Source organism: Cicer arietinum, chromosome 3 (genome assembly GCF_000331145.2).
Source record: "Cicer arietinum cultivar CDC Frontier isolate Library 1 chromosome 3, Cicar.CDCFrontier_v2.0, whole genome shotgun sequence".
Classification (NCBI taxonomy): Eukaryota; Viridiplantae; Streptophyta; class Magnoliopsida; order Fabales; family Fabaceae; genus Cicer; species Cicer arietinum.
This window is the reverse complement of record NC_021162.2, coordinates 819,362-828,666: the sequence shown is the minus strand read 5'-3', so window position 1 is coordinate 828,666 and position 9,305 is coordinate 819,362. Positions and strand designations below refer to the sequence as shown.

General features: G+C 31.0%; 1 long non-coding RNA gene across 2 annotated transcripts; it reads right to left on the bottom strand.

Annotated features, from left to right (window-relative positions):
• Nucleotides 1-174: 174 nt before the first annotated feature.
• LOC101496281 (uncharacterized) lies at nucleotides 175-2,981 on the bottom strand. Of its 2 annotated transcripts, XR_189480.4 has the most exons (5): nucleotides 2,869-2,981; nucleotides 1,914-2,008; nucleotides 1,496-1,563; nucleotides 1,144-1,252; nucleotides 175-1,060 (listed from the first exon to the last, which is right to left on the bottom strand). It is a non-coding gene; the product is annotated as an uncharacterized lncRNA (long non-coding RNA). The 2 variants fall into 2 exon arrangements; XR_001143459.3 differs by having other exon boundaries at nucleotides 175-1,252.
• Between the last annotated feature and the right edge of the window lie 6,324 nt (nucleotides 2,982-9,305).

Here is a 9,305-nt window from a genome sequence, read left to right as displayed (position 1 = left end):
AATCTACCGCGACTAACAAATGAAGTAACACAATAAACAATGTAGATGAGAAGTAACCATCCACCCAAAATGACACTCAATTCTACAGGTAGCAGTTGCATATTAGAGAAACTTTCAAAAATAAAAATCAAGAAAAATGTTGAAAAGGCTACAACCCATAATGCCCACTAGACATCTTAAACGAGAGAAATCAATTAAGACGTAAATTAAAGATTACAAATAAAAATTATAAAATAACTTTATAAGCTCACAAAAGATTTAAAAGAGTTCACTTATACAATATGCAAAGCCAGACTAATGTATCAAAGTCAAATTGTATCTAAGATTCTTAGAGGATAAGGTATGTACTCTGCTAAAAGTCACACATTGCATCAGCACACGACATCAGCTATATAATCATATTATTCACTGACATTTATCATATAAATTGCAGAGAGTCATAATCATATAGTGATCAACAGAATTTAGGACAAAGCCTAATGGTGGAAATTGTGTTAGATTAAAGACTAAACTGAAATGTGCAAATTAAAGTATCTTAATTCCTGAAAAATAGAAAACAATTATTGGCCATAAATATATCTGCCATACCCAGTAACACAAAGATGGATCCATTGAATTTCAGTAAATCCTCAACACCAAATAAAATTATATGAAAGGTTAAAAAAAGCCCTTGTGAATAAGCACATTAATACTAGTTCAATAGCACACACAAAAGGGATAAAAAAAAAAAAAAGCAAACCTTACTGCTCGCACTCCCACTCCTTTGGTTGACTCGGCTGACCCACTCTTCCTTAATCTCCACTACTCAACAAAATTCCCTCAACTCATGATGCCTTTGAAAAAGATCCTCTACCACGTACAGAGGATGGTGAAGACCTCCTCAATATTTTTTTTTTTATTTAAAACTGCTTTTAACTTGTTTTCCTTAGGTACAAGTTTCGCATATTTTATCTTTCTCAAAATTAATTTTTGGAAGACGTTTCACAAATTCTAATTTTGATAATTTAGAAATAGTGCTTAAACTTGTGTGATCAGTCCTTTTGTGCCAAATCCATTTATCCTTTTCAATAGCCATAAAACATGATTCAATAGATAAATCTTCCAGATATAATTTATATAAATTCTACAAAGTAGAAAACAAACCTGCACTTCCTTTGACGAAGTCAATTCCTCAAAATTTTTGCAAAAATATGATGTCTAGTAGCTCCATTCTTGTGTCAACTTCGTTGACGTTAGTCAAACTTTCTACAACCTGGACCATAGCAAGAAATCTTTGAATAAATACAAACATAAGTATTTCTAAACATGCTAAGTTAAATAAACATTTACAAATACCAATAGAACAAAAGAATTAAGTAAACAAAATATGCTCCAACATAATCAAACCAATTGAAATAGAAAATATATGTCGATAGTAATAAATAAAAAACTAACATGCCAAGAACAAAACTAAAAATATTATAAAATCTAATTGTCAAATTAAAAGTAATGACACCTTATTTTAGAAGTCTTTCTTTATGAAGCGAAAAGGTTTAAGACTCCATATAATCATCTCATCTTGAGCTGCATACGAATAACAATTTCTCTAAACATGTAAAGTAAAATAATCATATAAAAATACGAACAACAGTTTATCTAAACATGCTACAACACAATCAAATTCATCGAAATAGAAAATACATGTAGATTATTTTAAATAAATAAAATGCCAAGAACAGAAGACCAAAAATATTAAAACTATTTCTCAAACTAAAATAGATGACACATGTTTTGTAAGTCATTTTGATTGAAGAAAACATGGTTTTTCTTTCTCAGCTCTGTGGTTGTGTTAGAAAGACCTACAGTCCTCCCTTGAACCTTTTTCTTTGTCTTTAATGTTAGGAAAAAATAGCTAAGCAAGCTATATAACATACCAAAGCCTGAACTCCGCCAGCTGCTGCAATGGCCTCTCGATTTCTTTCGTCAAATGACAAATGACAAATTCCAAAATGAACCAGCAGCTTCTTGCCTATAGAAATACAACAATGTCAAATCAACACAGTAATGAATGTAATATTTTTCTAGGTACAAGAGAATAGAACAAAGAGAAGCACTATCTCAAAAGCAGGAGCTATTAGGTGAAAGAACGTGAATGATTTTGTACTTGTATTACCATTTCTTAACACACCCCTCATGCAAGAACACTTTGGGATCGAAGCGTGGTTAATATAAAGGCTGCGTTACAATCTTTTTTATTTATATCTCTCTTTACTCGTTTCTATTATCTAATTCCTAATTTTCAATAAAAGCATAAAAGTATTATGTCAGTACAGTAACACATGTAAAGAACTAATAGAAGTTTATCGGACACCCTCGTGGGGAGAATGTGTAAGTTGAACAAGGGCCCAAGACCACCTGCTTCTTGTCTGACAACAGCGTTATTACCGTTGCTATCTCTGTCAGCAGCTAAATTAGCCAATGCACAAGCAGCCTAGTGTTTAAGACATGTCCATCAGAAAGAATTTGTAACTCTTCAATGATAAATATGTTGATTACTAAACTAAAGGGGTGTTGTTGGATCATTGGAGGGAAACATAGAAGGATAATATTTTTCACTACTAAATCGATAGAATCATACAAATTTCATACATCTATAAAATAAGTGAGTAATAAAAGGATGCACATATCAATTTCTCTATTAAAAAAACCTTAAGATGCAGTAAATACAAATATTTCTTAAAAATGTGAGTTTTATCATTGCCCTCCTAACTTCTCCATCTAGACGCATTCAAAACACAAGAAACTGATTGCAATGGATTGAAAGATGAAATACTAAGAATTGAATTTGAAAGAATTATTAAACCCTAATTAAAAATTGAACGAACTCACCAACTTGTCTTTCGGTGACCGTGGATTCAATTCCCTCTCCGATTACGAACTTCCAATAAAGAGCTGTTTCATCACCACTTCACCAAAGGCTATTTTCCTCTTATACTAAGTACCACGGTCCTTTTAATTTAACGTTTTTTCTTTATTTAATTTAACCAATTTTACAATGTAATAATAATTCCTTTTGATAAATATATATTTACATTTATATATTATGATTTTATTATAAAGGATTATTTATATTTAGCCAAAAAAAATTTATTTATATTGTTATTAATATATATATATATATATATATATATATATAAGGTTTGAAAAAAATTTAACATGCTTTTGAAAGACAAATAAAAAATTTATATAATAAATACTAAAATATTTATATTTTTTTATAATGAAACATAAACTATTATGATAAGATTAACATGTAACTGTTGACAAGAGTCTTGTTACCACTAATATATTTTGATATATATGATACAATAAAATCAATTTTATAATTATTGTTGAGTTTAAGAGTTTAATTTTTGACACACCATTTAAAAAATTATATTGTAAAACACATATAATCAATTTTCGAATATGTAATTTTTAAATTTCTAATTCTTTGAGGTAGACGTTGTAAATACTATACATGAGTTACTGGACTGGACATGTTAATTTTATATACCCCATTGAATATCTATGTATCCAAGAATCAACAAATTCTATTATGTATTGTTCACAAAATTTTAGTTGGTCTTTTTTATCTCCAATTTCTCATAATTTTTACAAATTTACAGTAAATATTTTTTAATGATATGACAATTACAATTAATTGAAGAGTATTATTGATTTTTTAATTGATTGAAGGGAAAATTATTGTTATAAGAAAAATTATTTTTATTTTAGTTTACTTGTGTAAAAAATATAAGTAACTTTTGTGTCAAAAATGACATTAATTTATATAGACTTAATATTTTTTTAAATTACATTTAGAAGAGAAAAATATCAATTATCCTTTTGTTTAATAACTTTTCCTTGCATAGTAAAATTGGAAAAGTTTTTTCTCATAGAAAAGAATTGAATTTTGTTAAATTTTTTTTTTTTAAATTGTCTTATGTTAGTCCCCAAAAATTCAATATACAATGACATCTCTCCCTCAAACTATGTTAATCACTTCTATGACTTTATTTTCAATCGTATAATCATTCTGTTAACTAAATGTAGATTACTAGGATGCCAAGGTTGTGACGATGCAAATAAGAAGCGGTGGTCGAATAACGTGGGATTTTCTGTTTATTAGTTAAGGATGAATGTTTTGTCTTTGGTAGGACTTATACACTAGTTTTAACTTGAAGCTATCAGTTTTCCAATTTCACTGAATTCTAGCTAGTGTATGTTCAATTCTCATACTATGATGAAGATTCTGCTTTTGAAATAATTGAAGTAGACAAAGGAAAATGATCTAAGGTTGAATAAAAGTTGAGATGGTAAATCTATATCAGCATTCTATGCAATAAGCCACGAAAGTTGTTACATTGCTTGTCACATTGTAGGCGCCTGCAACCAAGATGACCACTATTCGTACTCTTATTGCAGTTGCATCTATTCGTCAATGACATATTTTTCAAATGAACATCAAAAATGCTTTTTTAAATGGTGAGTCTCATGAAGAAGTCTATATGGTCCCTCCACAAGGAGTTTCTCATAATTAAGGGGAAATATGCAAGTTAAAAAAGGCTATATATGGTCTTAAACATGCTCCTCGTGCTTGGTTTGATAAATTCTCTATTGTGATCACTTCTCTTGGTTTCCGCTCTTGTGAACATGATTATGCATTGCTTATAAGGTCCACCACTTATGGTCGCATTATACTTTCTCTATATGTTGATGATATGATTATTACAGGTGATGATGTTAGTGGAATCAATGAGTTGAAATTGCAGTTTGCCAAACAATTTGAGATGAAGGACTTGGGAACTCTTCGCTATATATTAGGGATTGAAGCTGCCTACTCTCCTAGAGGCTACCTTTTTTGTCAATCCAAGTACATTGCCGACATTCTTGACCAGGCTTGTCTTTCTAATATTAGAGCAGCAGATACTCCTCTTGAGTTGAATGTGAAATATGCTCCCTCAGATGGTGTTCTTTTACCAGATTCCACTTTGTACCATACTTTGGTTGACATCTTGGTGTATCTTACGATTAGCAGACCTAATATTGCTTATGATGTTCATAAACCTCAACCCTCACCAAACGTGTGTATGACGTGCTCACAAACAACCTACTTCGGTTCTCCCCATTTCTCTCCCGTCCGAGTCCTCAGCAAACATGTTTGAGGAACACATTTAGATTGCAATTATCCCTATAAACTCCACTTATGTGCAATTGTTGCGTAAAATTCTACAAGTGTAGGGATTTCCCAAATTAATCAAGATTTTATATTATTCAGACTAACGAAAATTATTGTTGGTTCACGAAAACAAAAATGTAACGTTAGTATAAAAGTTATAACGAGAGTATATAACAACACAACTGTGAATTAATAGAAAGTAAATCTAATATCATGGTTTCACTTGTAATATTAATATCTCAAGTGCTAGTTTTATATAAATTCTTATTCATTTACTCAATTATCAATCCTTTTTTAAAACTAATAACAAAGACTCATCATTCATTGTATTCCCTAAATAAATTCTTTGATTAATCGTAAAAAAAAGTATAATTAAGAGAAAACATGCAGAACCAAAAGGTTGAATGATTGAAATATTAGTATCTATGTTTCATCATATAAGAATCTTAATGTCAATTATCCTATAGATCTATCAATTAATTGTAGTTAGTCACTAATCAATTGATTGATTAAGGCATTCAAAGGTTGACCATCTCAAACATGTAATAAAGCAATAAAATAATTTAATTGAGGTAAATAACTAAAATCTAAAACAAAACTAGAATTTAAAATTAAGACATAATAAAAATATATCTTAATCACAAGATTCACCAAAGACCTCAAAAGAGAGCTTAGTTACTCAATAGACGGTGAAGTGCATAATTAAAGAGATTGTGAAGAAGATGAAGAATCATTATAAGTGAGATGTTGATTATTAACATTTTGAGTAGCCATGGATCCAACAATATTAAAGGAAATCAATAAAATGGCCAATATTACAATGGCCATTTGAGGGGTGGAAGTAGTACTCATGAAGGAATTTTTTGTTGTCACTGTCTAGTTTTTTAATGGAATATGGAAAAGTGAAAATTTTGATAGAAATTAAGAGAAAGGGATTTTAGTGTTGGTGTGTTTTGAAATATTGTATTATATTGAGAGATAGAGTGTAGTGGTGCATGCACTACACTTATCTTTGCAATGGCTAAAAAACAGTTGTTAGAAACGAGAATAGAAAACAATTTTTTGAGTGTTGTCTATAACATACATATATAATACATTTTTTTTTGCTTTCAAAATTAAAAATGTTGCATATTCTTTTTTAAGTTACTTGTTAAAAAGTGTGGTCGATTTAGATATAAATTTTAAACCATTGTATTTTAAAGCAACATATTATAAATGTGGCCTCAATATAAAAAATATTGCATTTATCATGTTTAAACCACAATACACAACCGTTGAGTAAAATAGAAAAAAGTGTTGACTAAAACTTAATCAAATATATATGAAGTGATAAATTAAAAGTTATTTTTTTTTTCCAAATTTAATTTCCCCAAAATTTGTCTCATACCAAAACCCTTATTGTCTTAACCTAATTTAAAACAAAGTATTACGCCATCTGTCTCGCCTCAATCTTATTTCAACTTTCTCACCTATGTCTTGCTCCGCGCCTCTCACCTCAGTCTTTCAACGATGCGTATCGACTCCATTTTGCACATATGTGTCTTGCCTCCATTTTTCTCTAGCGTGTCTCGTCTCTATCTTGTTGCAACACCTATTACCTCCATCGCAATGCTTAGCCTCACCAATAAGCTCACGTCTTATTCAAGCAACCGTGTGTGTGACATGCTTGTGCACATCTTAACTCTCAGCCCTGACAAACATGCGTGCAACATGCTCACAAACAACCTACTTCGCTTCTCACCATTTCCCTCCCATCTCAGTCCTCAACAAACACGTCTGAGGAACACATTTAGATTTCAATCATCCCTCTCAATTGCACTTATGTGCAACTGTTGCATAAAATTCTTCAAATGTACGGAGTTGCCAAGTTGTAGTATAAAAGATTGTCGCATCCATATAGATTAATTTAACAACTACCAAATTAATCAAGATTTTATATTATTTAGACTAATGAAAATTATTTGTTGGTTCACGATACCAAAAACGCACTGATAAAATAAAAGTTATAATGAGAGTATATAATAACACAACTTTGAATTAATGAAAAGTAAATCTAGAGTCATGATTTCACTTGTAATATCAATATCTCAAGTCCTAGTTTTATATAAATTCCTGTTCATTTTCTTAATTATAAATCACTCTTTAAAACTACTAACAAAGATTTGTCATTCAATGTAATATTATTTTTCCTATATAAGTTCTTTTATTAATCATACAAAAAATATAATTAAGAGAAAACATACAAAACCAATAGGTTGAGTGATTGAAATATTAATATCTATGTTTCATCAAGAATCTTAATCTTAATTATCCTATAGATCTACCAATTAATTGTAGTCGGTACTAGTTAATTGATTGATTAAGGCATGCAAAGGTTGACCATCTCAAATGTAACGACCCGTTTTTTTTGGGAAATTAACTACCGAAATTCTAAACGTAAAATTATAGATTCGCTTTTATTTATTTATGATTATCTTAAGTACTCATTTCCTTTAAAATCATTTAATAACTATTTTAATTATATTTCAAAAATAATAAATCAGAGTATTTGCAATTACTAAAAGTAAATTTAATACATTAAACAAAAGAAACTCCTAGAGTCAAAACTCTCAACGTTTGACTACCCAAACATAAATTCTAGTTGGTCACAAACTTTGGACTTGTGGAAAACTCACCAAACAAGTCTAACACCAATACAGAAGTATCTCGGAGCCTCCAACTGCATGTTATTGTACTTTCTCGCATTTCTCCTATTAGGTTGACCGTGACATTATTCGCTCAAATAATACTATATGTGACGTCCTGTCAAATGTAAGGGTCATCTCCAAATAACAAATACAGAGCAAGTATGCATACATATATAGTTGTTATAACAAAAATATAAATAATTCATATAATCCATTTAACAGTTAAAAATCACAACGCACCAAAGATACAAATAAAAAATGCACAAATCCTATTTGTTAGACTATATGTCAATGCATGATTCCGGAATATCACCTCCCCCGCAAGGGCATTTCGTGGGTCCTTCCAAGCAACACCACTAACTCGAGCTTCGTGGGTCCTTCCAAGCAACACCACTAGCTCAACATCCCCGCAAGGATCTGTGGGCTCCAACCAATTATGGACGCACCACACAACTATGAATGCATGAATGTAGACACTTTTGTTAGTAACAGTATATATCACTCAATCAGAACGTCCAAAATCATTCGACCTTGTTCTAAACCAACCTAGTTTAGACCCAAAGTAATCACCTTGAATAGCCTCAACATATCAAGCACAACCATTATAACAGCGCATCACATAACATTCATTTTCCACAATTTGAACATGTCAAACACAACCATTATTAATATTCATTTTGAAGATAACACACAAACAAAATCAATAAATAACATCACATACATTTATATCACATATAATTCAAGTAGGAAAGCGAATGGAGTGATGCCCTTACCATTACTAGAGTTATATTTAGAATTATGTTTCACAAACTCTTGTCTCACTCATTTCACACCTGCAGCTGTGCGAGCACGGTTTCTTCCTCTATGAACGTCAATTCGCCAATCCGACCGTTGAAAACGTGGGTCTGAATGCTGCGAACCTGCTGTCCGAAAATCAGCCTAATCTAACGGTTAACGAATTCGCAGTCGATGATTGTCTAATACTGATTTAACAAATTCGGGAATGGAGTTACTCATCTCTTTTCTCTTTTGGTGGTTGCCTTTTCTATCAAAGTGGTCTCTCTCTTTTTCTCTCCTAAACCTTTTTTTTTTATATTGCAAGAGTGTTTTTTGAATGGAAGACGTCTGTTTTGTTTTTGTTTCCTTTTTATCAAAAAAAGGATTAAGTTTAAGCCACAGGTGGGAAGTTAAGCTAGAAGCGGAGAACGTTAAGGCATGAGTGGGGAACCTTAAACTAGAAGTGGGAACCTTAAGGCAGAAGTGGAGTGGGCAACGTTAGGAAGTTAATCCAGGGGAACCTTAAGCCAGACGTGTGAACGTTAAACTGGCTAACGTAAGTTACGCTATGAGTGGGGAACTTATGTCAAACACGGGGAACTTTTAACTGAGTAACGTGATATTAAATGGAGAAACATGAA